The sequence below is a fragment of the Sylvia atricapilla genome, chromosome 16 (genome assembly GCF_009819655.1).
Source record: "Sylvia atricapilla isolate bSylAtr1 chromosome 16, bSylAtr1.pri, whole genome shotgun sequence".
Classification (NCBI taxonomy): domain Eukaryota; kingdom Metazoa; phylum Chordata; class Aves; order Passeriformes; family Sylviidae; genus Sylvia; species Sylvia atricapilla.
In genome coordinates, this window is record NC_089155.1 from 14,262,019 (window position 1) to 14,274,889 (window position 12,871).

Genomic DNA, 12,871 nt, shown 5'->3' on the forward strand with positions numbered 1-12,871 from the left:
TTGCAATCACGGTGAATGCTTTGTTGTAAAATCATCTTTTGTGTTTCCTTGGCTTGTATTTGATGGATGTTGAGTGGCTGAATTTGGGAAGGGTTTTTGTGAAGTGCTCTGAGCTCTTGGAGGAAACAAACTGCCTTTTTTTTGTGTGTGTCCCTTTAGGTCTGAGACACACCAGAGTGTGGTGGGTTTTTTGCACTGTAAATATTAAAATGGTGCCAGCAATGCAGTATTTACTGCTTTTCATATGCGTGAGAATACTAAACATATGTATTTCTAAAGGAAATTCCAGAAGAATGTGAAACTAGCTTGTAGCAATAATTTGTAGGTCTGTGTCCATTGTTTTCAGGAATATGTAAATTGTTACATTATAGAACTCACTTTGAACCCTGCTGCATAATTAGCTGCACTAAACATCAGTATTCAATTTGGGAAATCTGTAGCCAAGTGTTTTATTAGAATTTCGTGGAAAAGGAGAATGTGAACAAAACCATAGAGCAAATGATCTGAAATGCAGTTAAAAATAATGAAAACCAAGCACCAGCCACATAAACACACCAGATGAAGACACAGCAAATGAAGATCATAAAAAGTAAACTGGAATAAAAACACAAAGCCGTTCCTCAGCTGAAGTGAGTGGGGACATCCGCACCAGGGCTGAGGGAACCGTGGTCAGTGGTGTTTGCTGAGGGGCTGCTCTGCGAATTTTGTTAAAAGGCTCATGGTCAGGAGGAAATGACACGAACAGTAATGGCTTTTGGGACAACTGCTTGCACAGGGCTCCTGCTGAGATTCGGTGTTGTGACAAATGTCCTCCTACAAATCCAGCTGATTTCAGCTTGTCCCAGCGTGCTCTACCCTGCTGTGGGGCCAGCACTGGGGCCAGGGACCTGCTGCAGTGACAGCAGCCTTCCAGCAGTGCCCTGAGCTGCAGTGGCACCGTGCTCTGCCCGAGGCTGGGGCACACAGCCACTGCTGCCCCCCTGCCAGCCTGGAAACCCCAGAGAGCAGCAGGATAACCTGCCCTGCCAGCCTGGAAACCCCACAGAGCAGCAGGACAGCCTGCCCTGCCCCAGAGAGCAGCAGGACAGCCTGCCCTGCCAGCCTGGAAACCCCAGAGAGCAGCAGGACAGCCTGCCCTGCCCCACAGAGCAGCAGGACAGCCTGCCCTGCCCCACAGAGCAGCAGGATAACCTGCCCTGCCCCACAGAGCAGCAGGATAACCTGCCCTGCCCCACAGAGCAGCAGGATAACCTGCCCTGCCCCACAGAGCAGCAGGACAGCCTGCCCTGCCCCAGAGAGCAGCAGGATAACCTGCCCTGCCCCACAGAGCAGCAGGACAGCTGCAGTTGCCTTTGCTGGTGGAGGATTCTTCAAGCACTCAGAGGGTGTGATCATAAACCCCCAAAACACCAGGAAAATGAAGCCAGGAGTTAGTAGAGTGACAATGATTGGGATGTCCTGTACTTTACCTATACAAACCCATGGATTTGCATCTCCCTGCTCTGTTTTCCAGGCTGTGACATCCTCGGTGCACCATCGCTGCCATGTGCAGTGCTCCAGGCCCCAGCCTTTTTGAAGACCTGGTGTGAAACCCACTTTTGCTTTCATCTCAGCACAGCCCTTTCGAACACAAATAAAACCCCGAGTGCTCGGATTGTTGGCTCAGACAGCTCCATCTGCCCATCTGCTTTTGTGTCTTACTGCTCTCACTCTCCTATGTGTCTGTTCCCTCATGCCTCTCCTTACGAGTGCGTTTAGCTGTGCAGATCTTCCTCTGCCTCCTTCAAGACTTTCCCTTAAACCTGTGCACAGGGAAATACAAATCCTGACCAACTTCACCAAGAGCTGAGAAGAAAGCATTAACCCTGCCCTGAGAGGTTCTTGTGTGGGATCTCTGGTCAGCTGCAGCTTCCAGAAGTTCACTCTGTGTTTCAGCGTCCTGCGGTGGGTTTCAGGATGTGTGTGCTGGGTGCTGCAGAGCGTGGTCCAAAGGGAAGCCAAGGCCATTACTAATGAAGTTATGCCAAGGGCACGGCCAAATTCCGAGCAGTCAGCTCGTTTTCCCCGCGGGGAGTGTCTGGCTTCCTGCGCTGTCACTCCGGCAGCACGGGGAAGTGCTGCTAAAAACCAGGGGCGGCTGGAAGATGGATGAGGCGGAGCAGCAGCCGAGGTGCCGTGCCCAGGCAGGGCCAGCTTTGCTGGGGTTTTGTGGTGTTTGCAAAAGGCCCGGCCAGGCGTTGTTCAGGGGAGAGGTGTGAGCTGCACGGGGTGAGACGAGGAGCACGGAGATGCCGGGCTGCTTTCTGCAGGACAGCTTCACCTCCTCCTGCCAGCGCTCCCTGGAAAGTGTGTCAGTCCCCAGGAGCAGCCCCTGCCCGCAGAAGCACCCAGGAGGTCAGTGGTGGGTGCAGCAGGAAGGACTCGGAGCAGGGTTTGGTCAGGAGAGAATCAAAGAGAGCAAATTACAGCTCCTCAGCACCGGCCGGGCGGCGGGAGGCGGGATGGGGAAAGGCAGGAGGCGATGAGAGAAAGGAGATGATGATGATGATGATGATGATGATGATGATGATGATGATGATGAGCGTTGTATGACCGAGGGCTGCAAGAGCAGAGAACCTTTTCAGGGATGGTGAAGAGGCAGCGCGGGGTAAGGGCAGAGGAGGAGGGAGCGATGGCTGGGGAACGTGGGAAAGGCGGGATGTGGCACGGCAGGAAAGCTGGGAGCAGGACGGGTGGCACCTGGGGGCACGGGGTGATCCCCGGGATTGCGGGCACGGGGCGATTCCCGGGAATGCGGGCACGGGGCGATGCCCGGGGATGCGGGCACGGGGCGATCCCCGGGGATGGGAGCACGGGGCGATCCCCGGGATTGCGGGCACGGGGCGATGCCCGGGGATGGGGACACGGGGCGATGCCCGGGGATGCGGGCACGGGGCGATCCCCGGGGATGGGAGCACGGGGCGATCCCCGGGATTGCGGGCACGGGGTGATCCCCGGGATTGCGGGCACGGGGCGATGCCCGGGGATGGGGACACGGGGCGATTCCCGGGACTGCGGGCACGGGGCGATGCCCGGGGATGCGGGCACGGGGTGATCCCGGGATTGCGGGCACGGGGCGATGCCCGGGGATGCGGGCACGGGGTGATCCCGGGATTGCGGGCACGGGGCGATGCCCGGGGATGCGGGCACGGGGTGATCCCCGGGGGTGGGGACACGGGGTGATCCCCGGGATTGCGGACACGGGGTGATCCCGGGATTGCGGGCACGGGGCGATGCCCGGCGCTGGCGGAGCCGCGTTCCAGGCGCTGGAGCGGCGGGAGGCTCCTGCCGTGCCCCGATGAAGGGCAGAGGGTCCGTGCCGTGAGTGCCGGCTCGCCAGGCGCTGGGGCCGGTTCCCAGCCGCTCTGGCAGCCGCGGGGGCTCGGAGGGGGAGCGAGGCCGGAGGGCGGAGGGAAGGAGCAGAGGGGAAGCGCCGAGCGGGACGGAGGCAGCCGCCGTTCCTGGAAGCGCAGCGCGGCTGGGCGGCGATAAGCCGCGATAAAGCGGCGGCTCTCGGGGCCCTCCCGGCCTCACGGAGCCGCCGCGACACTCGCCACAGCCGCGACAGCCGCGACAGCGCCCACGGCAGCCACAGCAGCCACAGCGCCCACGGCAGCGGAGCCCAGGAGCGCTCCGAGCCCGCCGGCCTGAGCGCAGCTGGGCACAGGTAGGGCACGGCTGGGCACGGGTAGGGCACGGCTGGGCACAGCTGGGCACGGCTGGGCACGGCTGGGCACGGCTGGGCACGGGTAGGGCACGGCTGGGCACGGCTGGGCACATCTGGGCACGGGTAGGGCACGGCTGGGCACGGGTAGGGCACGGAGCGGGGCTCGGGGCCGCGGGACACCCACAGCGCCCGTGCGGGAGAGCTGTCAGTGCCGGCAGGGGACTGTCACCTGGGGGAAAGGGACACCTGAGCGGGGACACGGTCACCCGAGGGGGATACAGTCACCTGTGGAGGGACTCGGTCACCTCTGGGGGATAGTGTCACCTCTGGGGGATAGTGTCACCTGAGGGGGATAATGTCACCTCTGGGGGATAGTGTCACCTCTGGGGGATAGTGTCACCTCTGGGGGATAATGTCACCCTCGGGGCAGGCGGGCATCTGTAAGCGGCCAGGCTCCGAGGCCGCTGACACTCCGCAGGGGCTGCAGCCTCACCCGGAGGCTCGGGACTTTGTGCCCGGGTGAAGGCAGCAAAGAGGCGGCAGGACAGCACCTGGGGCAGCTGGAGCAGGGACAGGGGCAGCGTGAGGTTGGTGCCACCCTGTACAGTTTGCCTTTTGGAGGTGTTGTTGCATCAGCTGGTTGTATTTTAGTTAACTCTTTTTGTCTGTGCAAATATTACATTTTATTTGCTTTTTTTTTTTTTTTTTTTTTTTTTTTTTTTTTTTTTTTTATTGCTTATTCGTGTAAATACAAGTTGAGGTTTTGGGTCCCAGCCCAGTTGCATTTTGATTCAGATGGAGTTTAATTTCCCCCCTTTAAAAAGTGTTTTAAATAAGTCGGGCCATATGGAAGTAGGGTTGTTCATCAACCAAAGAAACTTGAAGGAATTTGAAAAATAAGGTTGTGTATTTCTGGAGCCATTTCTTGAGTACTGAACCAGCACCAGCACTCAAACTCCTCATTCAGTCATTTCCTTTGCTGGGGTCGAGATTTAATGTGTCCATACCTGTGTTTTCACAGCTGTGAAATGGGAGCTACACCTATGGATGAGGCGCTTTACATTTTGCCCTCAATTAAAAACAAGAAAAGCAGAGGAAGATCATTTGCAAGGGGAGTAAACAGTGCACAGTATGTCTGAGGGAATATCGCCCTTTGAATGCAGAGGCACACCTGAGAGAGACGCTGTGGCTGAAGGAGTGTGCAGTGAGAAATTCCCTCCCTGTTTCATTTCTGTGCCGTGCACTTCATCCCTCCCCTGCTGCTGCTGCTCTGCATCCTGCAGGGTGAGTGCCAGCACCTGCAGCAGTGCAGGAAAAGCTGCACAGACCTTGCCAAAACGGGCTGCAGCTGCCGTGGATGGCAGCCTCTTTGTGCCCCAGGTCTGGAGAGGAACGTGTGAGCTGGCATCGAGCGTTAACCTGGCAGCATCCTCCTGCAGGTAGAGCCTGGGTACCCTCTGGAGGAGTGACAGGGCTCCCCTGAGGTGTCAGGACTCCCCTGAGGTGTCAGAGGTGCCCAGAGGAGTGTCAGGACTCCCCTGAGGTGTCAGGACTCCCCTGAGGTGTCAGAGGTGCCCTGAGGAGTGTCAGGGCTCCCCTGAGGTGTGACAGGACTCCCCTGAGGTGTGACAGGACTCCCCTGAGGAGTGACAAGACTCCCCTGAGGTGTCAGGACTCCCCTGAGGTGTCAGGTGCCCAGAGGAGTGTCAGGGCTCCCCTGAGGTGTCAGGGCTCCCCTGAGGTGTGACAGGACTCCCCTGAGGAGTGACAGGACTCCCCTGAGGTGTGACAGGACTCCCCTGAGGAGTGACAGGACTCCCCTGAGGTGTCAGGACTCCCCTGAGGTGTCATTCCCAGGTGCTGGCCCAGGCTCTGTGCTGGAGGAGTCAGGAGCTGCAGGACTCTTCTGTCACAGCACGGAGCAGGGCCCCGCAGAGGGGCCGAGCAGGGAGGTGTGTAATGGATCCCCGAGAGACACAGAAGGGTGGGATGGATTCCTTCTGTCAGGACAAAGAGCAGCTGCACAGTTGCTGTGCAGTGATCTCCCCAGCCCGGGGTTCCTGAGGAGAAATCCAGGCAGGGAGTTGGGATCCTGTACATCCACCAGCGTCACTCCATTCCACAGCTCGTTCCTTCACAAATCCTCCTTTGCCTTATCCTCCTGAAGGGTTTGGGGAGTGGAAGGAGCTTTTCCAAAGGGAAAGCAGGCTCAGTGTGTGGCCAGGGGAAGGCTGTGGTCTCTCGGGGCTCTGAGGGGTGACAGTGTGGGGTTACACAGCACCAGCACAGAGCTGACCTTCTGGGGATGGACAGCTATCCAAGATCAAGGGAGGGGGAACTGTCTCCAAAGGGTTATTAATTCCTTCCATTTGGGTGAAATAAATAGAACGATTGGAAACGAAGGAGGTCATTTGTGTAAAATTGGAGGTTTAATATTATTTAAATCTGCACACTCCATCTTAGCCAAAAGGCTGAGAAAGGAGGGAACAGACAGAGCTGAATTACCCAGACTGTTGTTGGCCAGCAGTGGATTTTGGAAGGTGATTGGCTGGTGACAATCCAAAATTACAGGCAGAGAGTCGTGCAGGGGACATCAGCCAGCCTTTAATGGCTACAGGTGCTCAGGGCCCTGGCTCTCCTCCTCCCCATCCTCAGATGCTCCTCCAGAAGCACAAAAGGGACATACATATTTATGAAATACCAGGTTTTATCCACTTTTTTTTTTTTTTTTTTTCCAACTTTTCCATTTCTGCTGCCAGTTTATTCTCCCTGAGGACAGACTGCTTTAAACCAGTATGTCTTCAAAGATAGAATGCCTGAAAAGTATCATTTTTATTCAATTCAACTTTTTAGGGCAAAAACTTGGTTTTCAGAGAGACAAGGCGTTTAATCACCAGGGATTTAGAAGATCAGAACCCCAAGATGGTCTTGTCATTAATACAGAAATACCCTGAGTGGAGTTACCAAACAGATTTCTATGTAACTGCTCTAGATGTGACTTTAGCTGTTTTGAATTAAATCATAAAATCTCTTTTATGGAGACCATATGCAATGATTATTGGGACAGTAACCGTGTCAGTGGCATTTTATTGCTCATCAGATCTGTTCTTTCCATGAATCCATCCCTGAGCTGATTGATGAAGTCGCAAAAATCCACTTCCACTATTTCCATGATGTAAAATCTATTGATCCTCAAGAGCTTGAAGAGCCCTGGATGTTTTGGGAAGACTTTTTTCACCAAAAGGATGTTCAGGCCCAGGGAGGTTTGGATCTCCATTCCATCCCAGGAATTCCTGGAGGTGGCACTCAGAGCTCTGGGCTGGGGCTCAGGAGCAGCTGGGATTTGATGTTCTGGGAGGGTTTTTCCAGCTCTGGTGACTGTGATTCTGGCAGGGGTCACTCTCCTGGGGCACTTCTACAGGCACCTGAGGTGTGTTGTGCCCCTGACACATCTCGTGTGGGGAACAGTGATAACCCTGCAGTGCTTGTGCAGTGCTGGCAGACAGAAATCAGCCTCAGCCTTGCTCCATTACACAGGGAGAGCTGTGTTTGTGATTAGGGGATGAACCTTGCTCCTCTTAGCTGGGTAATTCATTTATTTCACAGGGTAGGAACAGCAGTAGCAATTCACTCCTCATTTTATTTTAAAAAACCCCCAAAACTGGCTTCTAGACTCTGTTTACCGTGAGAGTTTTCTCTAAGCATTGTTGAAATGTTTTAAAACTTGCCATTTTAAGGTGTGCACAAATCCCCCCAGCTGCTGTTCTGGGCGCCTGGGGAGGCAGCAGGGCTCTGCCCTGATTACGTGTGCTCACAGACCTCTCTCTGCTCCACGTTCCTGCAGACAGAACAACAACAAAACTTTCTTCTTGCAGCCTAGCTCATGTCCTGGCCCAGAGCTACAGCGCCAGATGTGTTGCCACAGAAACAATTTAAAGGGAGAAGGAATTGTGAGCAAATTGTCTTTCTTGTGGAAAATGTTGGAGAGCCTCTGCTTGGTTTCCCTGCCTCTGTCTGTGTGTGTGCACAGCAGAGAATAAGGGACACTTTTGCTTTTGTTTCCTACATCTGCTAGTGGTTTACAATTCTCTGCACAGGGTCAAAAAATTGAAAAATATTCTATTATGGGTATAACTTACCTCAGAGACATTTTTTATTAAAATCTTGATTCATTTTTAGAAACATTTTTCCCCCCTTTAAAAATGTGCTGGTTGCTTTACTTACCTCCACTTGCAACACGCTTCGGAAAATATTTCCTGTCACAGTTGTTTCTGTGAATGTCAGAAAACATTTGACTTTAGAGTTGTTATCCCAGGTTTTGATGCTGAGAATTAGGATCACATTTTCTTTATTACAACTGACATGCTGATGAAAAGGCGGAATGTTTACAGGAAATATTTTGATTTAATCTTGCCTAGGAAGCCTTGAAGTAGCCAAAGCCCTTGATTTTAGCTAACGTTTCTTTTTCTCAAAACCGTGGGTGCTCTGTTCAACACACTCTTTCTGAACTCTTGTGAAAATATTTGTCTGAACAAAATGCAGTGTGAATTACCTTAATCTGTCCTTCTGACAGTCTTGACCAGAGCACGGCATCTTTATCCTACAGGTTTGTGTTCTGTTTGGGGAGAATAGTGAGAGGAAGGTCCCAGCCCTGGGGAAATTTAAAAAAGGCCACAGTCCACACCTAAAGAGCCTTGTTTCCAGAGCTCCTTGTGCTTCATGCCTTTGGGAGGTCTTTGTCCCTGCACACCTTGAAATCCTGCTGGCTGTGGAGCTGAAGGAGCCAGAACTGGTTGGTCTCACCAACAGCCAAGGTGAAGTTTGGGTCTCTTTGGAGTGATGGGAAGATTTTGCCATGTGCAGTTGTCTGCATGATGCTGCCGTGGCTTAGGGGGGAATGGACACACTGAGAAACCTCCTGTCCTTATTTGTGTGTTCAGTATTCCTCTCTGTGAGATCTCTGATTATTAAACCCATTTCCTTACAGCCAGACTTTCAAATGCCCGTGGGTCTGGAAACACACAAGTTATTTTTATTCAGTTTTTTTACTCATTCTTATACAAATCTAGGACCTTCACTTTTCCTTTGATGACAATTGTTTATCACAGAAATATATACAGGTATCCTTGAGACAGGAGCAGTTGCTTGTGCTTTAGAAATCAGTTGTACCTCATTTCCAGCGTCCTGCCAAAGCACTGGATTGGAACCTCTGGCTGCATGCCGTGTCCCACATTGGAGTTCTGGCAGCTCCACAGGCATCTGCATCACCCAACGAGATCTGCCAGGCCGATAAGAAACTCATTTCTCTCTTGCATTCCTTCTGCAGGCACAACTCCAGCCCTGGGTGTGGAAGGAATGCAGAGCTGGAGCTTGTGTCTGCACAGGTCACAGATGAACTCGCAGTGTGAAATGTGCATCTGCATCCCTCTTTGCCTGGGACACCCATTTGCATCCAGCTTTCTGCCTGGGGAGCTCTTTGGGGTGCAGGCAGCCCCAGTGTTTGCAGGCTGGTCCAAAGGTGCCCGTAATTAGTTGCCATCTCTGCTGTTTGATCCCTGAGGAGGCAGTTTGGTGTTTCCTTGGGCAGCAGAGCTTCCCCAGACAGGCATTGTCAACTGCAAATGTGGGTACTTGTCATTTTCTTAAAAGCCTCCTTTGGGCCTGAAATGTCTTGTGCTTGGGTTCAGTCCAGTATTGACTAAGACTGGAAAGTGTGAATAATGTCAGTTCGGCTGGATGTGAGCTATTCAGATGAATGTTACAACTACATGCTTTCCAATTATATTTTTCCATAATTCTCTGCACTTACATAACCTCTGTTTTATTACTGAAATTGCCACGGGCTTGAAGAGGGAAATATCATTTTCCAATACTGGGCCTGAAGAGGTAAACAGGGAGGCAATTCCAAGGCCCCAGTGTGCTTTAAAATCTGAATGTTTGCTGCTTTAATGTTGGAGTGAATACGTTTGTGCTGCTTCTAGTGCAGAAGGAACAGCAGCTCAAGAACCTCCAGCATCCCTGTGCCCTGAGTTTCTGAAATGTTTCACCAAAAGGGTCTAGAAGATTTCTGCAGATTGTGGGGAAGGATTTTGTTTGCTGGGATCTGTAAAGTTCAAATAGCAGGCCAGGGCTTTCCAAAGGGATGTTCCAAAGGCAGCTGCTGGATTAACCACTGCAGTCCAGTGCACGGATGGGGCTGAGCCGACCTGTCCAGAAAGCTCACTGGCTTTTGTGAAGTTTGGCAGGTGAGTGGTTTGGAGCAAGGCAGTGCCTGGTTTTGTACAGGGGCAGACAAGAGAGGGGCGTTTCCACTGGATGGATCTTTGTGGAGGTTCCTGGGCTGGGGTCTTTCAGGAGCACACAGTGTTGTGGAGGTTGGTGTAAAGTGGTGTCAGCGCAGCCCCAACGCCCAGACTGGACGGAAATGTGTCCCTGCTGCCTGAAATGGAGCCCCAGAAGGGATCTGGAAGGTGAGGCCCCATCTCAGAGCCCTGACCTACAGAAATATTCCTCCAGTGAGGCACAACAGGCACCGAGACAATAGAGCTGCCCTTTGTGTAACTCTGCTGAGGTCACTGGAGCTCCTTCCCAATTCCACCGGGGCCCAGTCGTGCCTCTCCCTTCTTCTGAAGGGTTCACATGCCAATTTGTTGTGCAACGACCCCATTTGGTCACAAATAGAGCAGAATTGAAATAACCTTAGAAAACCAGCGTGGGCACCCCAGCTGCCTGCAAACAAACAGCAGAAGGGCAGAACGTTTGAGTAGCAGTGTAAAGTATCTCCAAAGTGCTTGAGCTTGGGCTCTTCCAGAGCAAACCCACAGCTGTAAGGAGAACAGCTCTGCAGGAGAAGGTTTTGCGTGAGGACACACACTGCATGTCCTGCTCAGCTCTCCAGTTCACACACACTTTCTGTGCTGCTTTCCCCAGGGCTCTGGTAACACGTGATGAATCTTTTCCCCACGTGTGTCTATGAATCTGACTACTTTTGGTTTCTTTTAAAGCAATAAGGGAGGCTGCTTTGACCTGGAATTGTCAGATTGTGTTTACAATGCAGTAAAACTCAATCTTCTCATAAAAGATCCCTCTGGAGGAAGCCAAGTCACTGGGGCAAAACTCCACGCTCCTGTTGGATCACCAAATGCTCTGTGTGCTGCAGTGGTGGCAGAGTCTGGGTTTGATGCTGGTGCTGCAGCGGTGCATTGCTGGGATCACTTGTCAATGTGGTTTGGGTCTGAGTGGCCGTTCCTGAGCTGTGCAGATGACCCAGGGCTGGTTTTCTGCCAGGAAGGGCTCTGCTCTGGGCACTGTCCACGGCAGGGGATCCCCAGGGGGAGCTCAGAGCATCACTGCTCCAGAGACGCTGAGGAAACCAGCCCAAAGTCTAAGAAAAACTCCTCGTGATGCCGAAACATAGGAAACACTAAGCAGATGTGGTAGCTGCAGTAAAAGCTTTGGGTCCTCAGGGGACAAACAATTGGGCTCACAGTCTTTGAAGAGATCTGAGACAGAGAGCTGAGTGATTTTTTTTTTGTGCACAAAGCTGAAATGCATTTTCATGAGTGACTCTTGCCGTGTTTGCTGATGGTATTCATAACATTTCAAGGGACCTTAAATTACATTAGCTTTTGGCCTCAATGTTGAAGTGGTTTGATCTTGACTGATCCTGCTGAGCAACTTCTGCTTAGCACTTCCAGTTGTGTCTGCCCTTTTTTTTTCCTTTTTTTTTTTTTCCAGTGAGCAGCTCTCGTGTGCTTGGGCTGGGTGTTCTGGGGGCCCTGACATTTCCAGGAATTTGTTATCTCTGCCAGGGGCCTCGTCACTGTCACTCATTGATAAGTGGGGAGGTAAACACGTTTCTGATGAGCCAGTGCTCCTTCAGTGGCTGAGCACCAGTCTGATTTCACTGCACGCCGTGGGCCTCCAGAGAAAAACTCTTCTGCCACTCATTAATTTTTAAAACTGTCTTCACTGTGTGATTTTTGTTAGAACTTATCCACTCCTTGCTCCCTTTTCCTGCAGAGGGTTTTTTTTCTTGTGTATAAATTCCAGTCACGTTAGAGCCATCACCTCCTTGGTAGAAACACTTCTGGAATAAGTGTGGCAACCATTTAAACTTCTAATGAATACGAGAAGGGGTTTTTCACATGGCCAGACAGATTCTTTCTGTTTGCTGCCTGTGAAATACTTGGATCAAAACGCAGCAGGAAAAACCCGGGGCTGGAGGAAGGGGGTTTGCAGAGGCAGAGCTCAGACACCTCTGAGGGAAGCAGAGCCCCTCTCCTTTGGGGATGTGCTGCCAGAAGGGGTTTGTGAGCCCTGAGCCCTCCCTGCCTCGAGGAAAACAAGTGTTTTATGGAAAGCACTTGAGGCAGCCCTGGCTGGATGTCCTCTTTAGGCTGGGGGAGATTTGGGGGCACTCCAGGAAGGTGCAAACTCCACAGGGTTTGTAGAGTTTCCTGAACAGGAGTGGCAGTGATGGCCAGGAGTCAGGACACGAGTTTGCCTCCTCTGAGTTCAGAACCTCCCTGAGAGTGTTGCTGGAATTCTGTTTAGGCTTGGAACAATCCAAAGCTGTCTCTTAGGCAGGGCCAGACTGGCTGAACTTGAATATCTGGTTTAAAAGTAAACGGAGTCCAGTTTGGGCTGCATTTCCCTCAGCTGCTCACTGCACCATTTGTACCCTAATGCACATCAGTCTTTCAGCTGTTTCCAAAGCCATCTCCTTTTGAATGTTTAATATCTAAGAACCAATTAGTCCCATTTTGTTTTCTTTGGATAGTTTGCAATTAAACATTCTTTCAAGTGGGCTTTATTTAGCTAATTCCATCACAAAAATAAGCTCCAAGGGAACGAGGAGAAGTTCAAGCTAGCCAATGTTTATTTTTTATTATTAATAATTTATATTATGGGAGTCCCCAGGGGAACTTGGGCCCCACTAAACCCAGTTTCCTCTGCGTGTGATGACTGTGTCTCACAAGGGTTTATTCAGCACAAGATTCCTTTCTGCTGCTGTGGCTCAGTGCAAGGGACCAGCTCCACACTGCAGGGCAAGGACTGATGAAGGACACATAAAAAAGCAAGAATGATTATTTTAAAGAAGCTTAAGCCAGGCACCAGAGGGAGAATCTGATGCATCTTTTCTAAAAGAGAAATAAAGGCCAG

General features: G+C 51.9%; 1 protein-coding gene and 1 long non-coding RNA gene across 6 annotated transcripts in view; one reads left to right on the top strand and one right to left on the bottom strand.

The window, feature by feature from the left end:
- Window positions 1-424: 424 nt before the first annotated feature.
- Window positions 425-2,698, bottom strand: LOC136368648 (uncharacterized). Its single transcript, XR_010744878.1, has 2 exons — window positions 1,342-2,698; window positions 425-1,131 (listed from the first exon to the last, which is right to left on the bottom strand). It is a non-coding gene; the product is annotated as an uncharacterized lncRNA (long non-coding RNA).
- An 858-nt stretch (window positions 2,699-3,556) lies between these two features.
- The window catches only part of RIPOR3 (RIPOR family member 3), a 44,311-nt gene continuing 34,996 nt past the window's right edge, over window positions 3,557-12,871 (top strand). For 4 of the 5 annotated variants that reach the window (XM_066330992.1, XM_066330996.1, XM_066330997.1 and 1 more), the window contains exon 1: window positions 3,557-3,706. The gene's annotated coding sequence lies outside the window, so the exon portion shown is untranslated. The remainder of the gene's footprint in view (window positions 3,707-12,871) is intronic. The other variant, XM_066330993.1, reaches the window with a different exon arrangement.